The 27,698-nt window shown below is 36.1% G+C and overlaps 2 long non-coding RNA genes across 2 annotated transcripts; both read right to left on the bottom strand.

Annotated features, from left to right (window-relative positions):
* Positions 1-4,262: 4,262 nt before the first annotated feature.
* LOC146740222 (uncharacterized) lies at positions 4,263-9,359 on the bottom strand. Its single transcript, XR_014929969.1, has 2 exons — positions 9,267-9,359; positions 4,263-5,098 (listed from the first exon to the last, which is right to left on the bottom strand). It is a non-coding gene; the product is annotated as an uncharacterized LOC146740222 (long non-coding RNA).
* A 2,433-nt stretch (positions 9,360-11,792) lies between these two features.
* On the bottom strand, positions 11,793-27,101 carry LOC146740221 (uncharacterized). Its single transcript, XR_014929968.1, has 3 exons — positions 27,041-27,101; positions 26,861-26,940; positions 11,793-13,038 (listed from the first exon to the last, which is right to left on the bottom strand). It is a non-coding gene; the product is annotated as an uncharacterized LOC146740221 (long non-coding RNA).
* Positions 27,102-27,698: the final 597 nt, after the last annotated feature.

Genomic DNA, 27,698 nt, shown 5'->3' with positions numbered 1-27,698 from the left:
ATCCAAATAAATTAGAAAACAAATTTCACTAATAATTACCATTGTATTATACCCATTTGAACATTACATATATATTTCGTTTTTAGAATTTTGCGTTGGAAAACGACGACATTACAACTCCATCTCTGTGTCGCGTTACTGAGTGATTACAATGGAGGTTTCCATGCCAGCTAGGTGCCTTGTGGTAATCGTCATGTGGTTACTCCCCAGTGTTGCTCTAGCAACAGCACAAAACGAAACTTTTCTGCGATGCAATAAAGATTCGGACTTCCTTTTCAATGATGTCACCACTTCCTCTGCTAACGTTTCCATAGCAAGTGAAGACCAGCTCATACCTGAGAACGCGACTTTTCTAAACTACCTAGTAGAATACAATGCCACTTATCGTAACATTTTTAGAGATAATGGGATGCTTTCAGTGAACAATACAACTTGGCACGAGTTCAAAGACCTTTATCCGTGGCCGGCCCAGTACAAACTTTGTCTCGAGATTGAGTACTCCACCAACAACGGAACAGTGAGAGTTAGAGGCAAACACAATTGTGGATACCTGTGTACCAAACTGGACACGTGGGATTACTTTGCGATCACTGCCGGCGCATGCGCGGGAATGATATTATTTTTCCTCGTTTGTAGCAACGCATGCATGGCTGTATGTGGAGATGTGTTTGTAATGGACAAAGACGAGATTGTGAGAATGAACACTGACATTAAACGTGAACGAAAACGACGTAAAAGAAAAGCGAACGCCAGAAATGCATAACATAATAAAATCACAGACTCTATAGATCTCTGGAGGTCTATGATGGAATGTGACATTTAAAGTCGGTTTAAAATTGATTGAAATACTGTACATTACATATTATATATGAAATGTGTTTCAATAATTATAACACATGGTAGCTCACGGAAGTGATGAAAATCAAAGTTTAAACGTTCACACTGATGAGATGATTTATAGATTATTGGCCCGGATGTGGGTACTCCCTTACTTATCACTGTTTTTGTTCCACTTTCACGACGATCATTTTGGATCCTTTTTTAATTGGCTACTGAGCACTCCCACCAAAAATCAATGTATGTATTCTTCAGGGGTCATTGGCTACGAATGAGACAGCAGATTAGATAACAATACAATACCACCTGGTACTGGATCTCACGAGCATAACCCCGGGCGGCCCATTCCAGCGTTGCCCTGGGTCGTTTCTAACATACTCCCGGGACGATTCTAATACTCCCGGTCCAATTCTAACATATTCCCGGTCCAATTCTAACATATTCCCGGTCCAATTCTAGCATATTCACCGGCCAATTCTAACATATTTCCGGTCCAATTATAACATAATCCCGGTCCGATTCTAACATATTCCGGGTTCAATTCTAACATGTTCCCGGTCCAATTCTAGCATATTCACCGGCCAATTCTAACATATTTTCGGTCCAATTATAACATATTCCCGGGCCAATTCTAATATATTCCCGTTCGTATTTTAACATTCAGGCCCATTCAAAGTCAATATTGATTACATACTAATTCAACATGTTTAACCAGTTGTACGTGAATTTAGCGCCTCGGTTTTCTGTCATGTTCTGACTCAAACATTTATAGTATTGTGCTTATATATATCTTGTACGTATTAATAACAGAACAGTGTAAACCCAACATCGAACGAACATTTTGCCACTTTATATTATCATGTTAGACATCGAACAAACCAACTTCAAATGGACTTAAAATCAGTGACGCCAATGTACACGATTTCATTACAGTGCTGTTGATATTTCTTTATTGTATGATTCTATGTTGCTGTGAGTGTTGCATTTATATATTGCTTGACTTGGTCATAAAGTACAATTATAGTACTACATAGTATCATTCAAGATTATGTTCAGAGCGTACTTTGTACAATACATCTGTAGCACAATTGTTTTCACCTTGAGACAGATTAACGTACGAGTGTAATAAAGTTGTGAGTGATACAGGTCGTATGATTAACACAAGTGTTTTCTCGATGTATGTTTACCAGAGCCATTCCCCATTTACCGACACCAGAGGTGCATGTGTGGAACCGGAATTTGAAGACACGAGGATTTTCCACGACAGCTTGATAAAATTACTGTGAATTCGCCCCCACAATACGTCATCACAGAATACATAGTGTGCCATGACAAAATATATACATGCACCTTGATCAGAACAAATCTTTTTCGTAAAGCAGGAAAGCAAAACAACAAGCTACGAATGATGGATACTTCATATGCAACGTTATAATGTAATAAGTTACTTATTGCTGAGCAAGTGTATCCAAGCAACCGACGTTAGCAACGCAGAGTGTATACCTTTAGTGTTGCATTATGGGTAGTTTGTTACAAAGATACTGTGGAACGTACGGCGTACGTTTCAAACAATGGCTTAGTTAGTGTTTAAACAAAGTTAGAATCTGCATTATTAATATGTAATTGTGACAGTGAAGCATTACAAAACGAGTTTAGTCAACCCCGTACCTAATTTAGGCTACAATTTAGTGGACGAACAACTAACGGAATAACTGATCAAAACGACTTCAATTATGTGTCTCACAATAAAACTTAAATTTTAGGGCATAATTGATTTTATGAATTTTTAAATATGAAGATAGTATAATTTAACGTATATATAATAACATCTTCATCTACTTCGTCACATTGATAGTAGTATTTTTCACAGTTCAGCACCCTTCCCCCTTCACCATCTGCTGCGCCGTCCATTCAGGAAACTTGACAACTCGAAATAGGAGCTCCACCACTTGTTTACAAAATTCTATACAGACACCGAACGGTAGGCATATGACGAAAACGATCGACACAAAGAAAGCAACAGGCCAGGAAATAAAGATGAGACAGAGGAACCAAAGGATTGTCCAGAGTGCGTTACCCATGGTTAAGTCGAAGTCGGTGTGTATTCAACTGTAAAAACAAATATGAATATGAAAATAAAATGACTAGCATCACGATCACTGTCCTCCCGAGTCTTTAGGTTTTGTTTTAACAGTGTCTTCAAATGACAATACTCGTCTCATTGAGGTTGATATGATTTTACTTATAAAGCCAATGAAAAACAACAGTTTGGGAGAACAAGAAGCATATCTTCACAATTATATTGTAAATAAAATAATAAGACGAATTTGAAGAAGAAGTAAACGCTTTGTATTTCTAAATGATGCACCAACTTCCTGTTTTGTAAATAACTGCACGTAATATAGTTTGCCTCCAATCGCACCTTGCGCGTTTATCCTTACAATACATTATACCAATTTCCGTATCCACTATGATAATCTCAAAACATCAAATCAAAATGCAGAACGAATACACTAGAACTACTACAATTTACTTCCTTATACGGGTACTTTTAACAATTCTTTTTTACAAAATGTTGCTAAGAGTTATTTGTAGACGTCTGCAGAGTATTATATGGGCATTTTCCTGTCAGAAAAAAAAATATTTTTCGATGATTGAATAACTTGTTTTAAGTTTGTTTCTTTTTATAAGTTCAACAACAAGTTTTGTACATCCTTTTAATATTGAATGTTGAAAATCCTCTCAGTATTTACCGTACAGAATCGATATTATAAAAATAGGACAAACATCATTACGTGTCCAACTGGGTGCAGCGCGTTGTACACAACCGCTGCACTCGAGGGCGTGCTCAAGTCCAAAGTGCACGCCAATTTTGAAAATAAACCAAATCATTATTCAGTCTGATATGTTGCTAGATCTACCCATATTTGAATTAAACCAGCACTACACTATGTATGTATGGTCGCAATCATCATGTCCGGCATGTCCCACCGCAATTTGTCGGCACGGCTTGTCCCTGTGATTCTAGCAATGTTATCGCTATGAGATCTGGGGTTATGAACTGTGACAACGAATTTGGAGGAAGTATTAGTTAATTCTAAAAAGAAAAAAATCATCAGAATAATTTCGTGTTTTTGCACTGTTACCATATATACACCACTCACCTGTACTAAACAGTGAACTTGAACTTTTAGATACGTGTATCTAAAGCATCAAACTTGCTGGTGTCAGGTGTAGTAACGAGCCGGCCACGTTCGTTCGGGTTAGTTATAATAAGCCAGACATCAAGTAATGATAAATTGGCCACACTGAATGTGTCATTGCGCATAAATACATACCCCATTGTACAACACCCACCACCAGAGGGCGTCATGTAAACATTCCAGATACCTTTTATTTTTCTAGAAGTAGCAGTACTCATTAAATGTCATACTAATATAATTTTATTTTTATTACTTACTGAGATGTGTACATTGCAATGTGTATATGATATGTTTGTGAAAACTAAGATAAATAATAAAGATGAGTCAATACGTGATTGATTTCATGACTGTACGGGTCCAATGAGTGCAATCAGTTCCCGATCGCTCCTAAAATGACAATTTTTTCACCTAATAATTTGCGAATTTATATTTGTTATTTATTCGTGAGAATGATAAAAGTACGCCTATGCGCAAACATATAATTCATCAACATGCCTACTGATCATTTTTGAAGTTGACACTAGATACAAATAAATTATTTACCCTTAATTATTAGGAAAATATTATTAATTTAACACTTATAACTAAATGCCCCAATAAATGTAAAAGTTTACTATTAAAGCGGGAGGGTCGTCACCTGCGCATGCGCATGAATTGAGTCCCAGGCGACGATAACACACATTAAAAACGCAAAGGCTCACGGGTAGACGCTTGTTTGTAAACAATGACACACTACGGCCATATGACGCATGCGCAGGCGACGACTCCCCCCGCTTTAACTTCACGAATATCGTCCAAGTAGTTGTTACTATAGAAACCAGCGATTGCCTTTTAAGAACATCCTTCTCCTTTAACAATCTTCTTTGCCGTCCATTCGGGAAACTGCACCGCTTTCAGTAAAAGTTCACACAATTTCTTGCATAGGTCTATGCAAACACCGAACGGCAAACACAGTACGTATGCCCAGGCTACAAAGGAAGCGACGGGCCAAGCGACGAATATCAAACACATAACCCATAGTATGGACCACATTATTTGTTTTCCCTCCATTTTTAAAACTGTGGACAAGAAACATGATTGTTTTATATGAAAGAGCAAGAAAATATTTACGAATAACAATGATACTACAGAATTGTAAACATCACAAGGTACAAAACGAAATATTAATCGACATGTCAAGTTTCATGGTGTAGGGGTACTCGGTTTCTCCTGACCATTGGTCCAAAACTAGCTAGAAATTTCGATTATACGCCAAACTAAAAATGTTTTTAAGGTAGCGAGAAGGTTTTGTGACGTTTTTAAATAAAACATTCTCTGTCTGTTGTCTCGTTCAGAACAGTAATTTAGGTTATATATATCAAAAGACTAAGTATAGAGGTGCAAGTTCGCACAAACTGGACAGACATTGTTTACATAATTATCACGTGACATCAAAAATGGCGAACCTTGTAAAAATGACTAAGTACGCGATTGCGAGAGCACACTGCGGAATTTCCTGGTGAAATTTAAGTTATGCATTGTCCGTAATCAAGTCCATTGAAATGCGTCTCCGATTTCTATGCAGGTTTGTTTTTTTGTCCCCAAATTATTTCATACTTGGCACCTTTAACAGACTATTATTCTGTGACAAAGCATTTTCTTTAAAAACCCAGACATATTTTGCACCATCATTATCTTTTGAACGATAACTGCGAGTTTGAATGTCCTAGTCCGAACGCACTTGATTTGGCGGCGGTCCCAATGAGTCGTTCTCGATCAAAACTTCAACTCGAGAAAAACGCGAAAAACAGTTTTGGTTAATAAAACACTGTAGATTTGCTGCATTATTATAAATATATACTAAACATGGCCAAACATATTACCCACTGATATCATAGAACTCATAAAGAGTGTCAGATAATGAATAATTTCAAGCTCGAGCGTGAAAAATGAAGAAAACTGCTGGCATTTGAGTCCGTACTCCAGGAACGTTCGGGTTTTCCATTGTTATGCAAACGAACAACGAGGGATAATCCTCTGACAAACATTACTGTCCCACTGTACACGCTGACAGTTTACAAACAAGCTAATCCTTCAAGTGTCTCAGATAAGACATCTAATAAAACGGTTTTCATGGTGAAACAAAATGGCCGATGTTTGAAAAAAAATTGCTGTGTCAGAGTGCGACACTGAGTGGCAGATTTTTCTTTGCCTCGTCTGTCAACGCTTTCTTTCTTTTCTTCGCCATTGCGTTAGAAAAAAATGTATTAGTAAAATAGAATATTGACTTGGAAAATAAAACGATTTAAAAGAAAGTTGTGCAAAGTTACAGTACTCCTTTCGCACAACCACCGTCCCTCAACACCGGGACGGTGGCACAACCTCCCGCCCGCTTCCGCTTTCCAATCACCTTTTTCTCTCGCTTTTGCGACCGCTTGTTGAATTCAACCGGACAATTTCCGCTTTTTTTCGACCGCGCAAACCCCGAAATATCACCGCCCACCTGCTCGCTCGCGCGCATTTAAAATTCGGACTAACAGAATAATTTCCGAGATTCACATTGTCCTTTAATTGTCTTTCTGGTTTTTATAGATGTTGAGCAGCTGACAAAAGTTCAAATACTTTTTGTTTTAACTGTATATAATTATATGCACGCAATCTGACCCTTTGACCTCGATTTGGCGTGGACTGAATATTTTATTTTAAACAATATTCTGACGTGAAATACAAAATGTATTTCAACACAAGTACGACATGGTTGTCTGGGGTTTCTTTCCTGATTGTTGAGTCTTCGCAATGTGTTTTGTATAATTATTGTTGTTTTCCCCCGATGCTGAAGGACCGTAAAGCTAAATGGCAGTTACATGCATGGGCTGAGTGAAAGAAAATATTTCTAAGCCTAAAATAAAACCTAATATTACACCTCTTTGTGTATTTGTTAATTTTACATATGTTTGTCATGACAGTATGTTTGTAAATATCTAGAAAAATCTCGTCTTTCGTTGATAATTTCGATTGTTTGTTTGGAATGTCGATCCCCATTGGTTTCTCCATACTGAGTTTAGGAAGGGCGTCGATCAACACCGTGACAATCAGCCGAGAGAAGACAAACATTGACCGTAATTCATGGAGATCATGTCCGTAATTTGTGGGCTGAAACCCCAAATAATTAATCAAGTATTATTATTTTAATATATATTTTATTTTACATTGCAAAACTAAACCATGCCCAAAACAGAGCTAGAGTTGTTCGCGGTGAAACAACCGCATTGAAGACGATGCAACTTCAACTAGCCATTTCTTACCTTGAAATAAAAAAAATAAAAATTCGGAGAGCATCGGGAAAAATATTAATAATCATCCTTATCAATCGCTTGCTTTATTTTATTCGAATCCATGAAATTCACGATTTTTTTTACATTTGTTGGCAACTTCCGCGCTAAAAAAGATTGAAAATGTGGGTGTGGTTATCTTGCAAAGTCCTGTTGATAATACGGACAAATATGGTTCTGTGACCCAGTTCGTGCTCCGATCAGGTGACTCTCAGCCAATCAATGATGTTGTAACAAAGCATATTTGACGCTAATTGAAGGGTCGTCGTACAATCCAATCACCGGCGTCGATTCACATAGTTGTTTGTGCTGTGACAGGCTTCAAAATTATTCGCTGAAAAACATATATTTTGACAAACTGATGGAATTTGACCTTAGTTCAAAAAGAAAATACTAGGCTAAGATACATTAGAGCTCACGCGAATCAGTTTTCTCTGCAAGTTGTGAAATAAAGTAAACCAGAGTAGCGTCGATGATTTTCAGCCCTGAAGGACATTGAATTGTTCATCGACTGGCCACCAAATAGTTATGGCTATAACTAAATTTGACACGTTTTTCTTTTAAGCCCAATACATTATTCATACATGTCAAACTCTGTTCGATTTTTTCAGGGCATGTGGCCGTTTTTAGTCGAAAATATTTTTTGTGGGAACACTTTTGCGGTACGTATACAGTATAGACCGAGCTCATTCAATGATCGTGACTTAATTTTAAAAATTGAATGTCAAATTTTACCAGACGTGGACCGATGTGGATTCGATATCGTTATTTTTGGAATTAATCACTAACATTTCCTCGTTTCTCTGCTCTGTCAAAAGGAGTTACCTAGGCTTTTTTCACGTAACTGTCTCATTAAAATAAAAATAAAAATATTACATCTAGAACAAGCACCCAAAACACGTAACAAGAGGTCCCAGTTCAGTTGCTTTCACGATACAAGTGTAATACAGCTATTAGATTTGAAGTGTCGTTCAGAATGTAATAATAGTTAATACTAGTTGTATGTTCACACTTCACTATCAAAACCACCATTTCGACCACCCATGTGCCAGTTTTCAGTGTTTGGGCGAGCGGTCAATGTTTTCAATAAGCGAGCGAGCGAAAAAAAAAAACGCGATTAAAATGCGGTCGGTTTCCGGTCGAACAAGACCGCGTGGTCGGAAATTAAGCGATAAGCGGTCGATGTAAAAGCGGAAGGTTGGGCGAAATGAGTACTGTATGACCATGATTCTCCGACGAAGTCTCGACTGACAATAATGCTGACAATGGACGTTAGATAAACTGGAAGCTTATCACCCGTTATATCAGAATCGTCAACAACAGAGTATACAGATAAGATTTTATCATTTAATTCCTTCCAAAGATAAACACTATGCAAATATCCACGAAACTGCAGTTGTAGTCTTTTCTGCTAGTGTTTTAAAACACTAATTTGAGCAACGTTATTTCGCAATTTCGATCTTTTGTAAACCTGGGGTGATGTATCAAGGTCTAAAGTAACCGTTTTATCAATTTTTGAAAAATCAAGAAAAAAGTGAAAATTTCCCTTCTCGCTACCTTAACTTGAATTTTGATGAATTAAAATTCAGTAAACATATCCATACAATTATATCATTGGGTGGGAGAACGTCTCCACAGAGTGCTGCGTCACAGAAAATATTCAACTTTTCCAAATTCAGAATTATCAAAAACGTAGTTTCAATTCACAAGTCATCGCTAGTATAGAAGAATATTTATACATCCGGGTATTATCACGGTATGGGCAATGTCACCTATATTATCAAAAATCAGAAAATTTTGAATATTGTGAATAATTTAAAGTATAACCCTCTTTTCTCCCAGGTACGTCCGGCAACTCTACCCAGTTGTCGAATGCAGTACGGTAGTAGACATGTTAATGTTGAAATCAACTCACATTGATGACGCTATTGGAGAATGCGACAATCCGACAAGATTCACCGACACTTAAGGTTATGAACGGCTGAGCCTTCACAGGTTTTAACAGAATAAATGCAGTGGAATATTTATATATGTATATTTTGCATGTTTAGTGAGGATTAGTGAAAAACAGTCTGTTTATAGACAAATATCTTCTGCACACGTGTTATTCTGCCGGTACGAGTTATCGTGGCCAAGCATTGTGCACGCAAATCATTTTTCACTGGGCAACCGCTGTTGCTAAGAATGGAGTTACTTTAATACACGTAAAAAATAAGACCAATTCAGTACTCAACACGGCGGGTTCTGGATAAGAAATCTACATTTCAAAATAAAAATAATATGGAGTCACCCACCATGTGATCTGCAGTTCTTCTTGTTCAATAAACCAGGATATCTAAATGTAAATTTCACCCTGTATTTAAACTAAAAATAGAATTTCATGCCGCCAGCCATATTGCTGATTTCAACTAGAGTTTAAAAACATGTTGTGGAGTGATTCGGTAGTCCCTTGAATAAAGAATAGAATATTGTATTTGACTCGAAATAATGTAAGAAATTACATAATTTATGGCGAACAAAGTAAAACGAACAAAATAACACACATTGTCACAGACAACAGTAATACATAAAACAAGAAACACATTTAACAATTAGCATTAATTTCTAAAATTTTGTAAATAAAGACTCTTAGACATTTAGCAATGAACTTTCGAACTTAAGTTTCTTAAACATGATCTGCTTAGACAAACTCTGAAATTCTTCATTGTGCATTGAGAATGTTCTCATAAATTAGCACCATCTCTGGGTTCTTGATCATCACATAGCTTGCACTATCTTTAAGCGAGGTAGTCGTCACCTGCGCATGCGTCAGATGGCCTTAGCGTGTCATTGTTTACAAACTTCTACTCCTGAGCGTGCGTAGATGACGACCCCCCCCACTTTAAATATAAATATCCTAATTTCTCTATTGATGGTTTATGTGCAGGAATTCTGAACTTAGTGATGGCAACTCTGTGTTTGACATTATTTACATATTCCAAACATGGTTCCAAAGAGTATTCAGATGTGAAATTGTTATATGTACATATTTTATTTTTTATGAGACTATAAATTTTTGCTCTAATTTATTTTCAAACTGTCAACATCTTCACTGGTTTCAGTAATTTCTTATGGTTCACATACAAAATTTGTCCATGTGTTGCCGATAGCTTTGCTTTCATTGTTGTAGGCAGAATGCACTAACACATTAAATTTATCAGTTACAATTCTGCCATGGTACCTAATGATCTGTCTGCAAATATCAATGATAATGGGGTAGCTTCCTAATTCAGCTATTGTCGCAATGTTGTTGGATTTTTTTTGTGAACTCCTAGTATGGTTTTACAAAATTTAATGTGTAGTTGTCCAAAACAAGTTTTATCGTCAAATAATTTTTTAATGAATTTTTCACTAAGAATTTCACCATTAATTTTGTGCAATTTAAACATGAAAGCTCCCAGATTTCAGATCCATACATTAAGATAGGCAGAACAGATCTCTTAATGCTTATGTAAATTGAGTGTTTGTTTGAGGACACCTATTGCCCGTTGTGCCTTCATTGCTAAATTTCCAATTGCCGATATGAAAATGCCACTAGTTTGGAAGAAACGTCCAAGGTAATTAATTGTATTTACTTTTAACTTCCACAATAGTATTAAGATTGTCTAGACTATTTTGAAGCCCATTACTCTAATTTGACATCTCGTCAACTGGCGACCAACTGATGTAAAAATGAACAAATAGAAAATATAGGGGGTATTTACAATGCACTTCACATTAGTCAGCAGAGGGCCCAGAGGCTTTGACGTGATCACCACCCATTCACACGACAATATAAAGGGATCCTTCTATTGGCTGACAAAGTACACTTGCTCAGAATTACCAAGTAAAGGTAATATAAAATTGAAATGATCTAAATAAAACAAAATCTAAGATGTATTGTAGAATAACAGTGCACATTAGTTGTTTCTAGACTAACAAAATTTTGCTTTAAAATGTTTCCCCCATGCAGCTTGGACATACTGAGTATTGAATAAGAATTGATCTCTACACTATACTGACCTCATTAGATAGAGTAGAAGATCAACTCGATCACGGTCCTGGGACGTGTTCCACTTGTGTGGGGGCAAATTTTAATAGGACACTCTACTATACATGTCAATAAACTTGTGTATGTAGATCAATGCCCTTTTTACACATCATATGACCCAGATTTGATAAAATATTTCATACACTTACACTCCAACAAGACTTGCAATCTGTTATCCATAGCATGTCTGTTATTATTTGGTTGTAGCTAGAAAACAAAGACAGGTGAAGAAAAAACCACGGCACATTGCCTTGCCTACAAACAATTTGGCACAATTCAAAGATAATTAGCATAACTGAAGTGTTAAAAAAAAACTGTGTTTTCAATAATGAAATTGGTGAGACTCTCAGTGTATCATTCAATCAGCATACATTGCAATTAACATGAACCTTTATTAATAATTTGTCCCAGAATCAGAATCTACAATGTAATAACAAGACAAAATACAATATATTGCCGCAACTGTCAAGCACCTCAGATTGTGCCCATAGGTTGATGAAGACACACCAAAGATGCTATACGATTCAATTCAGACTTTTCTCAACATATTCAGTTTAATAATATAGTCATCTGAAGTATTTAGAAAACCCACATGACTTTGAATATAGATCTGACATAATTAAAACTAAGTGTGAACTGCACCTCCTACTTCAAGTAACTCAATGAAACATAGTTGTGCTCTTTAAGTGGTCAGTCATTCCTTGGAAGTAATAAACTTGCAGACTCTAGATATATAAAGAAATACCATGGAAATGACAAACCATGTTATACAGTATATTTATTATTGGTATAATTAACTTTTAAAAGCTTTTGCCGTGCTTGATAGTTATAATCAGAGCAACAAATATTCAAGCAGCAAAGAAATGTATTAAAAAATATGACAAGACGCGATGCGAGTATTTTTGAGGCTGTTTAAATAATTTTGTTTGATATTTTAACTTGATAGAAACATTAGTATGATTTATCACAAATGTGCATACTTATACAAATAGGTAAGTACACATGTACTAGTATTTTCAATATCATATCAATGATTATTGCTATATTATTTTATCAAGAAGCATATTGAAACAAAATTTAAAATATGATCAAAAATATCCACATTGCTTCTTTATAAAACTGAACTGTAAAAACAAAAGACCTTTAAAATATAAAAAAATGGCCTACTGTATGATGATTCTAATTAACAACAACTTCCATTCAAAACATGATATTATTTCACATAATAATGTCAGATTTATTTCCCAGACTTTTGATTTCAAGTGACACCTTATGAAAACATGCCACAAGTCAGATAAATGCTAATCAATTACATTACTATGAAATTAAAATAAAATAAATATCCCATATATTTTAACAGCTATTTGTGTCGCCCATCTAACAACCCTCTCCTTTCACCATCTTCTCAGTAGTCCACTCAGGAAACTTGACAACCTTGAGAAGCAACTCACAGAAATCTTTGCAGATTTCAATACACACTCCAAATGGTAAACAAATGATGTAAAACCAGGCACAGAAAAATGATACAGGCCATGCAATGAAGATAAGGACAAGGAACCAGAGAATGCTCCAAAGAATCTCCTTGCAACCCATAGTTCAGGCTTCAATGTACAGCACCCTGCAAAGATATGTAAACAAATTATAATGTTACTTTCTTACTGGTCAAAACATCAAAGTCAAAGTGCTTTTATTTCACACAGACACTGTTGCAGTTGCAATTTACTAATCTGCATAATGGCCAACAATATGTGTGGCATTAACAATATAATAAAAACAAGGGTAAGACAGTAGTTATGTAACATGACAGACATGATTCAATCACTAACACGTTATAAGTGACAGGACAACCTCAATTATTGTTGTAAAACAACAAATATGTTCTTAAAGCACACCACAATTTCTTAAAGGAATATCTCCCAAAATAATTGCAGAAGTAGCTCATTGCAAAAAAAAAAATCCCTAGTTGTGCACCAAATTTTTTCTGTTTTATCATTTAAAAATTTAAATAATCTTGCGTAGAATGCACTCCTGCAAAAAACTAGTAGCACAAACTGGTTATTGATTAAATTGTTTTCCAATAGACACAATTTTCAGGTCTGTATTCATCTGTAAAGAAATCACTGAAATAATTTCATTGTGAAAGGGACTCTGTCACTTCGACAATGGTCTACGAGTGTACGACTTCAAAGCCCCCAAATCGGACAACACCTTCTTGAGCCAATCCCAAGTTTAAACAAGTTAATCTTTTTGTATCTATATTATTTATATATCAATATCAATATCATCAGTGCTATCCAGAAAGCACACATCATACTATCAGATATATTGAACATTTGGAAACACAAATCTGTTTACTGAACTTGACATTTACATGATTTTACCTTGAGATATACAAGTAGAAGTCATGTTTGCATAAGACCACTTTACACACACCTACACATGTAGTAACATCTGTGTGGTGCTTGTTTTTATACTTAGCAACAATTTAACCATGGGAAATGTTACTTAATCTCTTATCATAAATATCAGATGTTTGAGCCACACCTACAATACTTATTATTTATCACATGTGTAATATTATCTCCTTTTTCATTGCAATAGCAGAAGGTTGTCCCGAGATTCCAGGTATTATATATGATCTGATAACAACAGATTGTTACGAAATGAACAAATCTGAGAGATGTCCACATGTACCGTAGTATCCATATATATGTAATATCAAAGCAATTGGACTTGCGTTTTTTAACAAGAAGTCGAAATTATCACTTTTTACCAAAAATGACAAAAATATTCATCAAAATTAGAGAATTGAAGATCTCATTACAAATAGAACACTGTGACGTCAACAAAATTAGCACAAAGCATAGCAAGGTGTTTGTATGAAATAGAACACTGTGACATCAACAAAATTAGCACAAAGCATAGCAAGGTGTTTGTATGAAATAGAACACTGTGACGTCAACAAAATTAGCACACAGCATAAGCAAGGTGTTTGTATGAAATAGAACACTGTGACGTCAACAAAATTAGCACACAGCATAGCAAGGTGTTTGTATGAAATAGAACACTGTGACATCAACAAAATTAGCACACAGCATAAGCAAGGTGTTTGTATGAAATAGAACACTGTGACGTCAACAAAATTAGCACACAGCATAGCAAGGTGTTTGTATGAAATAGAACACTGTGACGTCAACAAAATTAGCACACAGCATAAGCAAGGTGTTTGTATGAAATAGAACACTGACGTCAACAAAATTAGCACACAGCATAGCAAGGTGTTTGTTTGAAATAGAACACTGTGACGTCAACAAAATTAGCACACAGCATAAGCAAGGTGTTTGTATGAAATAGAACACTGACGTCAACAAAATTAGCACACAGCATAGCAAGGTGTTTGTTTGAAATAGAACACTGTGACGTCAACAAAATTAGCACACAGCATAAGCAAGGTGTTTGTATGAAATAGAACACTGTAACGTCAACAAAATCAGCACACAGCATAAGCAAGGTGTTTGTATGAAATAGAACACTGTGACGTCAACAAAATCAGCACTCAGCGTAAGCAAGGTGTTTGTATGAAATAGAACACTGTGACGTCAACAAAATTAGCACACAGCATAAGCAAGGTGTTTGTATGAAATAGAACACTGACGTCAACAAAATTAGCACACAGCATAGCAAGGTGTTTGTATGAAATAGAACACTGTGACGTCAACAAAATTAGCACACAGCATAGCAAGGTGTTTGTATGAAATAGAACACTGTGACATCAACAAAATTAGCACAAAGCATAGCAAGGTGTTTGTATGAAATAGAACACTGTGACGTCAACAAAATTAGCACAAAGCATAGCAAGGTGTTTGTATGAAATAGAACACTGTGACGTCAACAAAATTAGCACAAAGCATAGCAAGGTGTTTGTATGAAATAGAACACTGTGACATCAACAAAATTAGCACAAAGCATAGCAAGGTGTTTGTATGAAATAGAACACTGTGACGTCAACAAAATTAGCACACAGCATAAGCAAGGTGTTTGTATGAAATAGAACACTGTGACGTCAACAAAATTAGCACAAAGCATAGCAAGGTGTTTGTATGAAATAGAACACTGTGACATCAACAAAATTAGCACAAAGCATAGCAAGGTGTTTGTATGAAATAGAACACTGTGACGTCAACAAAATTAGCACACAGCATAAGCAAGGTGTTTGTATGAAATAGAACACTGTAACGTCAACAAAATCAGCACACAGCATAAGCAAGGTGTTTGTATGAAATAGAGCACTGTGACGTCAACAAAATCAGCACTCAGCATAAGCAAGGTGTTTGTATGAAATAGAACACTGTGACATCAACAAAATTAGCACAAAGCATAGCAAGGTGTTTGTATGAAATAGAACACTGTGACGTCAACAAAATTAGCACACAGCATAAGCAAGGTGTTTGTATGAAATAGAACACTGTGACGTCAACAAAATCAGCACTCAGCGTAAGCAAGGTGTTTGTATGAAATAGAACACTGTGACGTCAACAAAATTAGCACACAGCATAAGCAAGGTGTTTGTATGAAATAGAACACTGACGTCAACAAAATTAGCACACAGCATAGCAAGGTGTTTGTATGAAATAGAACACTGTGACGTCAACAAAATTAGCACAAAGCATAGCAAGGTGTTTGTATGAAATAGAACACTGTGACATCAACAAAATTAGCACAAAGCATAGCAAGGTGTTTGTATGAAATAGAACACTGTGACGTCAACAAAATTAGCACACAGCATAAGCAAGGTGTTTGTATGAAATAGAACACTGTGACGTCAACAAAATTAGCACAAAGCATAGCAAGGTGTTTGTATGAAATAGAACACTGTGACATCAACAAAATTAGCACAAAGCATAGCAAGGTGTTTGTATGAAATAGAACACTGTGACGTCAACAAAATTAGCACACAGCATAAGCAAGGTGTTTGTATGAAATAGAACACTGTAACGTCAACAAAATCAGCACACAGCATAAGCAAGGTGTTTGTATGAAATAGAGCACTGTGACGTCAACAAAATCAGCACTCAGCGTAAGCAAGGTGTTTGTATGAAATAGAACACTGTGACATCAACAAAATTAGCACAAAGCATAGCAAGGTGTTTGTATGAAATAGAACACTGTGACGTCAACAAAATTAGCACACAGCATAAGCAAGGTGTTTGTATGAAATAGAACACTGTGACGTCAACAAAATTAGCACACAGCATAAGCAAGGTGTTTGTATGAAATAGAACACTGACGTCAACAAAATTAGCACACAGCATAGCAAGGTGTTTGTTTGAAATAGAACACTGTGACGTCAACAAAATTAGCACACAGCATAAGCAAGGTGTTTGTATGAAATAGAACACTGTAACGTCAACAAAATCAGCACACAGCATAAGCAAGGTGTTTGTATGAAATAGAGCACTGTGACGTCAACAAAATCAGCACACAGCATAAGCAAGGTGTTTGTATGAAATAGAACACTGTGACGTCAACAAAATCAGCACTCAGCGTAAGCAAGGTGTTTGTATGAAATAGAACACTGTGACGTCAACAAAATTAGCACACAGCATAAGCAAGGTCTTTGTATGAAATAGAACACTGACGTCAACAAAATTAGCACACAGCATAGCAAGGTGTTTGTATGAAATAGAACACTGTGACGTCAACAAAATTAGCACAAAGCATAGCAAGGTGTTTGTATGAAATAGAACACTGTGACATCAACAAAATTAGCACAAAGCATAGCAAGGTGTTTGTATGAAATAGAACACTGTGACGTCAACAAAATTAGCACACAGCATAAGCAAGGTGTTTGTATGAAATAGAACACTGTGACGTCAACAAAATTAGCACAAAGCATAGCAAGGTGTTTGTATGAAATAGAACACTGTGACATCAACAAAATTAGCACAAAGCATAGCAAGGTGTTTGTATGAAATAGAACACTGTGACGTCAACAAAATTAGCACACAGCATAAGCAAGGTGTTTGTATGAAATAGAACACTGTGACGTCAACAAAATTAGCACACAGCATAGCAAGGTGTTTGTATGAAATAGAACACTGTGACGTCAACAAAATTAGCACACAGCATAAGCAAGGTGTTTGTATGAAATAGAACACTGACGTCAACAAAATTAGCACACAGCATAGCAAGGTGTTTGTTTTAAATAGAACACTGTGACGTCAACAAAATTAGCACACAGCATAAGCAAGGTGTTTGTATGAAATAGAACACTGACGTCAACAAAATTAGCACACAGCATAGCAAGGTGTTTGTTTGAAATAGAACACTGTGACGTCAACAAAATTAGCACACAGCATAAGCAAGGTGTTTGTATGAAATAGAACACTGTAACGTCAACAAAATCAGCACACAGCATAAGCAAGGTGTTTGTATGAAATAGAACACTGACGTCAACAAAATCAGCACTCAGCGTAAGCAAGGTGTTTGTATGAAATAGAACACTGTGACGTCAACAAAATTAGCACACAGCATAAGCAAGGTGTTTGAATGAAATAGAAAACTGATGTCAACAAAATTAGCACACAGCATAGCAAGGTGTTTGTATGAAATAGAACACTGTGACATCAACAAAATTAGCACACAGCATAGCAAGGTGTTTGAATGAAATAGAAAACTGATGTCAACAAAATTAGCACACAGCATAGCAAGGTGTTTGTATGAAATAGAACACTGTGACGTCAACAAAATTAGCACAAAGCATAGCAAGGTGTTTGTATGAAATAGAACACTGTGACATCAACAAAATTAGCACAAAGCATAGCAAGGTGTTCGTATGAAATAGAACACTGTGACGTCAACAAAATTAGCACACAGCATAAGCAAGGTGTTTGTATGAAATAGAACACTGTAACGTCAACAAAATCAGCACACAGCATAAGCAAGGTGTTTGTATGAAATAGAACACTGTGACGTCAACAAAATTAGCACGCAGCATAGCAAGGTGTTTGTATGAAATAGAACACTGTGACATCAACAAAATTAGCACAAAGCATAGCAAGGTGTTTGTATGAAATAGAACACTGTGACGTCAACAAAATTAGCACACAGCATAGCAAGGTGTTTGTATGAAATAGAACACTGACGTCAACAAAATTAGCACACAGCATAGCAAGGTGTTTGTATGAAATAGAACACAGTGACATCATCAAAATCAGCACACAGCGTAAGCAAGGTGTTTGTATGAAATAGAACACTGTGACGTCAACAAAATTAGCACACAGCATAAGCAAGGTGTTTGTATGAAATAGAACACTGACGTCAACAAAATTAGCACACAGCATAGCAAGGTGTTTGTATGAAATAGAACACAGTGACATCATCAAAATCAGCACACAGCGTAAGCAAGGTGTTTGTATGAAATAGAACACTGTGACGTCAACAAAATCAGCACACAGCGTAAGCAAGGTGTTTGTATGAAATAGAACACAGTGACATCAACAAAATCAGCACGCAGCGTAAGCAAGGTGTTTGTATGAAATAGAACACTGTGACGTCAACAAAATTAGCACACAGCATAGCAAGGTGTTTGTATGAAATAGAACACTGTGACATCAACAAAATTAGCACAAAGCATAGCAAGGTGTTTGTATGAAATAGAACACTGTGACATCAACAAAATTAGCACAAAGCATAGCAAGGTGTTTGTATGAAATAGAACACTGTGACGTCAACAAAATTAGCACACAGCATAAGCAAGGTGTTTGTATGAAATAGAACACTGTGACGTCAACAAAATTAGCACAAAGCATAGCAAGGTGTTTGTATGAAATAGAACACTGTGACATCAACAAAATTAGCACAAAGCATAGCAAGGTGTTTGTATGAAATAGAACACTGTGACGTCAACAAAATTAGCACACAGCATAAGCAAGGTGTTTGTATGAAATAGAACACTGTGACGTCAACAAAATTAGCACACAGCATAGCAAGGTGTTTGTATGAAATAGAACACTGTGACGTCAACAAAATTAGCACACAGCATAAGCAAGGTGTTTGTATGAAATAGAACACTGACGTCAACAAAATTAGCACACAGCATAGCAAGGTGTTTGTTTTAAATAGAACACTGTGACGTCAACAAAATTAGCACACAGCATAAGCAAGGTGTTTGTATGAAATAGAACACTGACGTCAACAAAATTAGCACACAGCATAGCAAGGTGTTTGTTTGAAATAGAACACTGTGACGTCAACAAAATTAGCACACAGCATAAGCAAGGTGTTTGTATGAAATAGAACACTGTAACGTCAACAAAATCAGCACACAGCATAAGCAAGGTGTTTGTATGAAATAGAACACTGACGTCAACAAAATCAGCACTCAGCGTAAGCAAGGTGTTTGTATGAAATAGAACACTGTGACGTCAACAAAATTAGCACACAGCATAAGCAAGGTGTTTGAATGAAATAGAAAACTGATGTCAACAAAATTAGCACACAGCATAGCAAGGTGTTTGTATGAAATAGAACACTGTGACGTCAACAAAATTAGCACAAAGCATAGCAAGGTGTTTGTATGAAATAGAACACTGTGACATCAACAAAATTAGCACAAAGCATAGCAAGGTGTTCGTATGAAATAGAACACTGTGACGTCAACAAAATTAGCACACAGCATAAGCAAGGTGTTTGTATGAAATAGAACACTGTAACGTCAACAAAATCAGCACACAGCATAAGCAAGGTGTTTGTATGAAATAGAACACTGTGACGTCAACAAAATTAGCACACAGCATAAGCAAGGTGTTTGTATGAAATAGAACACTGACGTCAACAAAATTAGCACGCAGCATAGCAAGGTGTTTGTATGAAATAGAACACTGACGTCAACAAAATTAGCACACAGCATAGCAAGGTGTTTGTATGAAATAGAACACTGTGACGTCAACAAAATTAGCACAAAGCATAGCAAGGTGTTTGTATGAAATAGAACACTGTGACGTCAACAAAATTAGCACACAGCATAAGCAAGGTGTTTGTATGAAATAGAACACTGACGTCAACAAAATTAGCACACAGCATAGCAAGGTGTTTGTTTGAAATAGAACACTGTGACGTCAACAAAATTAGCACAAAGCATAGCAAGGTGTTTGTATGAAATAGAACACTGTGACGTCAACAAAATTAGCACACAGCATAAGCAAGGTGTTTGTATGAAATAGAACACAGTGACATCAACAAAATTAGCACACAGCATAAGCAAGGTGTTTGTATGAAATAGAACACTGTAACGTCAACAAAATCAGCACACAGCATAAGCAAGGTGTTTGTATGAAATAGAACACTGTGACGTCAACAAAATTAGCACAAAGCATAGCAAGGTGTTTGTATGAAATAGAACACTGTGACATCAACAAAATCAGCACACAGCATAGCAAGGTGTTTGTATGAAATAGAACACTGTGACATCAACAAAATTAGCACACAGCATAAGCAAGGTGTTTGTATGAAATAGAACACTGACGTCAACAAAATTAGCACACAGCATAGCAAGGTGTTTGTATGAAATAGAACACTGTGACATCAACAAAATTAGCACGCAGCATAGCAAGGTGTTTGTATGAAATAGAACACAGTGACATCAACAAAATTAGCACACAGCATAAGCAAGATGTTTGTATGAAATAGAACACTGTGACGTCAACAAAATTAGCACACAGCATAGCAAGGTGTTTGTTTGAAATAGAACACTGTGACGTCAACAAAATTAGCACGCAGCATAGCAAGGTGTTTGTATGAAATAGAACACTGTGACGTCAACAAAATTAGCACACAGCATAAGCAAGGTGTTTGTATGAAATAGAACACTGTGACATCAACAAAATTAGCACGCAGCATAGCAAGGTGTTTGTATGAAATAGAACACAGTGACATCAACAAAATTAGCACACAGCATAAGCAAGGTGTTTGTATGAAATAGAACACTGTGACATCAACAAAATTAGCACGCAGCATAGCAAGGTGTTTGTATGAAATAGAACACAGTGACATCAACAAAATTAGCACACAGCATAAGCAAGATGTTTGTATGAAATAGAACACTGACGTCAACAAAATTAGCACACAGCATAGCAAGGTGTTTGTTTGAAATAGAACACTGTGACATCAACAAAATTAGCACAAAGCATAGCAAGGTGTTTGTATGAAATAGAACACTGTGACATCAACAAAATTAGCACACAGCATAGCAAGGTGTTTGTTTGAAATAGAACACTGTGACATCAACAAAATTAGCACAAAGCATAGCAAGGTGTTTGTATGAAATAGAACACTGTGACGTCAACAAAATTAGCACACAGCATAAGCAAGGTGTTTGTATGAAATAGAACACTGACGTCAACAAAATTAGCACACAGCATAGCAAGGTGTTTGTATGAAATAGAACACAGTGACATCATCAAAATCAGCACACAGCGTAAGCAAGGTGTTTGTATGAAATAGAACACTGTGACGTCAACAAAATCAGCACACAGCGTAAGCAAGGTGTTTGTATGAAATAGAACACAGTGACATCAACAAAATCAGCACGCAGCGTAAGCAAGGTGTTTGTATGAAATAGAACACTGTGACATCAACAAAATCAGCACTCAGCGTAAGCAAGGTGTTTGTATGAAATAGAGCACTGTGACGTCAACAAAATCAGCACTCAGCGTAAGCAAGGTGTTTGTATGAAATAGAACACTGTGACATCAACAAAATTAGCACAAAGCATAGCAAGGTGTTTGTATGAAATAGAACACTGTGACGTCAACAAAATTAGCACACAGCATAAGCAAGGTGTTTGTATGAAATAGAACACTGTGACGTCAACAAAATTAGCACACAGCATAGCAAGGTGTTTGTATGAAATAGAACACTGTGACGTCAACAAAATTAGCACACAGCATAAGCAAGGTGTTTGTATGAAATAGAACACTGACGTCAACAAAATTAGCACACAGCATAGCAAGGTGTTTGTTTGAAATAGAACACTGTGACGTCAACAAAATTAGCACACAGCATAAGCAAGGTGTTTGTATGAAATAGAACACTGACGTCAACAAAATTAGCACACAGCATAGCAAGGTGTTTGTTTGAAATAGAACACTGTGACGTCAACAAAATTAGCACACAGCATAAGCAAGGTGTTTGTATGAAATAGAACACTGTAACGTCAACAAAATCAGCACACAGCATAAGCAAGGTGTTTGTATGAAATAGAACACTGTGACGTCAACAAAATCAGCACTCAGCGTAAGCAAGGTGTTTGTATGAAATAGAACACTGTGACGTCAACAAAATTAGCACACAGCATAAGCAAGGTGTTTGTATGAAATAGAACACTGACGTCAACAAAATTAGCACACAGCATAGCAAGGTGTTTGTATGAAATAGAACACTGTGACGTCAACAAAATTAGCACAAAGCATAGCAAGGTGTTTGTATGAAATAGAACACTGTGACATCAACAAAATTAGCACAAAGCATAGCAAGGTGTTTGTATGAAATAGAACACTGTGACGTCAACAAAATTAGCACACAGCATAAGCAAGGTGTTTGTATGAAATAGAACACTGTGACGTCAACAAAATTAGCACAAAGCATAGCAAGGTGTTTGTATGAAATAGAACACTGACATCAACAAAATTAGCACAAAGCATAGCAAGGTGTTTGTATGAAATAGAACACTGTGACGTCAACAAAATTAGCACACAGCATAAGCAAGGTGTTTGTATGAAATAGAACACTGTGACGTCAACAAAATTAGCACACAGCATAGCAAGGTGTTTGTATGAAATAGAACACTGTGACGTCAACAAAATTAGCACACAGCATAGGCAAGGTGTTTGTATGAAATAGAACACTGACGTCAACAAAATTAGCACACAGCATAGCAAGGTGTTTGTTTTAAATAGAACACTGTGACGTCAACAAAATTAGCACACAGCATAAGCAAGGTGTTTGTATGAAATAGAACACTGACGTCAACAAAATTAGCACAAAGCATAGCAAGGTGTTTGTATGAAATAGAACACTGTGACGTCAACAAAATTAGCACACAGCATAAGCAAGGTGTTTGTATGAAATAGAACACTGTGACGTCAACAAAATTAGCACACAGCATAAGCAAGGTGTTTGTATGAAATAGAACACTGACGTCAACAAAATTAGCACACAGCATAGCAAGGTGTTTGTATGAAATAGAACACTGTGACGTCAACAAAATTAGCACAAAGCATAGCAAGGTGTTTGTATGAAATAGAACACTGTGACATCAACAAAATTAGCACAAAGCATAGCAAGGTGTTTGTATGAAATAGAACACTGTGACGTCAACAAAATTAGCACACAGCATAAGCAAGGTGTTTGTATGAAATAGAACACTGTGACGTCAACAAAATTAGCACAAAGCATAGCAAGGTGTTTGTATGAAATAGAACACTGTGACGTCAACAAAATTAGCACAAAGCATAGCAAGGTGTTTGTATGAAATAGAACACTGTGACATCAACAAAATTAGCACAAAGCATAGCAAGGTGTTTGTATGAAATAGAACACTGTGACGTCAACAAAATTAGCACACAGCATAAGCAAGGTGTTTGTATGAAATAGAACACTGTGACGTCAACAAAATTAGCACACAGCATAGCAAGGTGTTTGTATGAAATAGAACACTGTGACGTCAACAAAATTAGCACACAGCATAAGCAAGGTGTTTGTATGAAATAGAACACTGTGACATCAACAAAATTAGCACAAAGCATAGCAAGGTGTTTGTATGAAATAGAACACTGTGACGTCAACAAAATTAGCACACAGCATAAGCAAGGTGTTTGTATGAAATAGAACACTGTGACGTCAACAAAATTAGCACACAGCATAGCAAGGTGTTTGTATGAAATAGAACACTGTGACGTCAACAAAATTAGCACACAGCATAAGCAAGGTGTTTGTATGAAATAGAACACTGACGTCAACAAAATTAGCACACAGCATAGCAAGGTGTTTGTATGAAATAGAACACTGACGTCAACAAAATTAGCACACAGCATAGCAAGGTGTTTGTTTTAAATAGAACACTGTGACGTCAACAAAATTAGCACACAGCATAAGCAAGGTGTTTGTATGAAATAGAACACTGACGTCAACAAAATTAGCACACAGCATAGCAAGGTGTTTGTATGAAATAGAACACTGTGACGTCAACAAAATTAGCACAAAGCATAGCAAGGTGTTTGTATGAAATAGAACACTGTGACATCAACAAAATTAGCACAAAGCATAGCAAGGTGTTTGTATGAAATAGAACACTGTGACGTCAACAAAATTAGCACACAGCATAAGCAAGGTGTTTGTATGAAATAGAACACTGTGACGTCAACAAAATTAGCACAAAGCATAGCAAGGTGTTTGTATGAAATAGAACACTGTGACATCAACAAAATTAGCACAAAGCATAGCAAGGTGTTTGTATGAAATAGAACACTATGACGTCAACAAAATTAGCACACAGCATAAGCAAGGTGTTTGTATGAAATAGAACACTGTGACGTCAACAAAATTAGCACACAGCATAGCAAGGTGTTTGTATGAAATAGAACACTGTGACGTCAACAAAATTAGCACACAGCATAAGCAAGGTGTTTGTATGAAATAGAACACTGTGACGTCAACAAAATTAGCACACAGCATAGGCAAGGTGTTTGTATGAAATAGAACACTGACGTCAACAAAATTAGCACACAGCATAGCAAGGTGTTTGTTTTAAATAGAACACTGTGACGTCAACAAAATTAGCACACAGCATAAGCAAGGTGTTTGTATGAAATAGAACACTGACGTCAACAAAATTAGCACACAGCATAGCAAGGTGTTTGTTTGAAATAGAACACTGTGACGTCAACAAAATTAGCACACAGCATAAGCATGGTGTTTGTATGAAATAGAACACTGTAACGTCAACAAAATCAGCACACAGCATAAGCAAGGTGTTTGTATGAAATAGAACACTGACGTCAACAAAATCAGCACTCAGCGTAAGCAAGGTGTTTGTATGAAATAGAACACTGTGACGTCAACAAAATTAGCACACAGCATAAGCAAGGTGTTTGTATGAAATAGAACACTGTGACGTCAACAAAATTAGCACAAAGCATAGCAAGGTGTTTGTATGAAATAGAACACTGTGACATCAACAAAATTAGCACAAAGCATAGCAAGGTGTTTGTATGAAATAGAACACTGTGACGTCAACAAAATTAGCACACAGCATAAGCAAGGTGTTTGTATGAAATAGAACACTGTGACGTCAACAAAATCAGCACACAGCGTAAGCAAGGTGTTTGTATGAAATAGAACACAGTGACATCAACAAAATCAGCACGCAGCGTAAGCAAGGTGTTTGTATGAAATAGAACACTGTGACATCAACAAAATCAGCACTCAGCGTAAGCAAGGTGTTTGTATGAAATAGAACACTGTGACGTCAACAAAATCAGCACACAGCGTAAGCAAGGTGTTTGTATGAAATAGAACACAGTGACATCAACAAAATCAGCACGCAGCGTAAGCAAGGTGTTTGTGTGAAATAGAACACTGTGACGTCAACAAAATCAGCACACAGCGTAAGCAAGGTGTTTGTATGAAATAGAACACTGACGTCAACAAAATTAGCATACAAGGTGTACACAATGATATATATATAGTTTTGGTGTTATTCAGCAATAGTTCCAGTTTCAACACTCCACTATTTCACTTTTTCAAAGTGTGGAAATATGCATTGGATAAATATACAGACACTGCAGCTCAGATTTATACAAAACTCACATGGTAATCACTGTAGATGTTAACCTAAGAGACCATAATGTCACAGTCTGATTATTATAAAAACTGGCACATGAACATTTACTGGAAATTACATGTAATTATACAATGTTGAATTTTTCTCTTGTACTTCTATGTGTTCAAAGTAACAATAAATCCCATGAGCACAGAATTGGAAAATCGAAAAACTTATTAAGTTGATCAAATTACATAACACACAGAGAGAAGGAGGTATTTTTTTGCAGATTTACTCGGCATATTCGAAAAGCGAAGTGTACTCACAAATGAAATATTCACTCGACAGGACAATTTACTGTATCATATTATTTAGATAAACACATGATTTGTAAAGCTCTTGTATATCTCATGTAAAGATGCATTACAGTATTTTCTTTATTTGTTTCTGGTATGTTGTCAAGACGACACAAAATCTCATAAAACTAGTAAGTATGTATGACATTAAGATTAAGGACACATACCACGGTTGTCTAATAACTGTCTACACTATTATGCATAATAATTATTTTAAATATCCTTAAATTTGTAATTACTTTTAATAAATGAGAAGTACTTACAAGTATATATCAAAATATCAAAGACAGTCACAAATTAACAATGGTAGTAAACGGAAGGAGATTAAACTTAGCTGCACACACTTCTGTAATAGGTAAAACAGAATAAAAACAGTGAAATGAACAGCTGATTGATGCGTAACAAGTGAAAATTAATAACAGTGTTGATTTCTTGAGTCTTACCTTTGTAATCTGTGAATATGAGGAATCCAAGTATCTTGTCGTGCACAGCGAGGCAGGGTGTGACTGACCAAAGAACGCTATTTTTAATGAGCAACTTTTGAAATAAGTAACTAACCAGTAGACTCATCAAAGCGTTACAATTGGACAGCTCTGATACAACGATTAAACATTAACTAAAGGTTCAAAGTACCAAGCATTGTGTGTACATTGTGTTGTTTTAGATACAGGTTGCTATATGACTATACAGATAAAAAATATGTTTAGTGTGTCTAATTGCATAGCAATCTTCACTTTATCAATGTATAATCAAGTACCTGAACTACACAGTCTTTATATTTTTGTAGCATTTTTGAATATTCACCTTAAATGAATACATGGGAATACTAATAATAATCTGGATAATATTCTGATGACATTGCTTTTAATGGCCAGCATATAGATACTAGTAGTCACAATTTGTTATAACTTTTACCAAATATTTGCAACAAATATGCTTAAACTACAACCCTTTTTTTATAGACTCTATAACACATCCACACATGCAGGCATACATGTATTTTCAATTCTTTGAATGCCTAGCACTCAACTTGACAGCTTTTTGACAGATTTTTCTTCGATTTTGATCAAACCATTGCTCAAAAAAAAAAAAATTGTAGCC

The sequence above is a fragment of the Saccoglossus kowalevskii genome, chromosome 7 (assembly GCF_978046115.1).
Source record: "Saccoglossus kowalevskii chromosome 7, keSacKowa6.1, whole genome shotgun sequence".
NCBI classification, from domain to species: Eukaryota; Metazoa; Hemichordata; class Enteropneusta; family Harrimaniidae; genus Saccoglossus; species Saccoglossus kowalevskii.
Note: the sequence above shows the minus strand (reverse complement) of the source record. Positions and strands in the feature narration are given on the sequence as shown.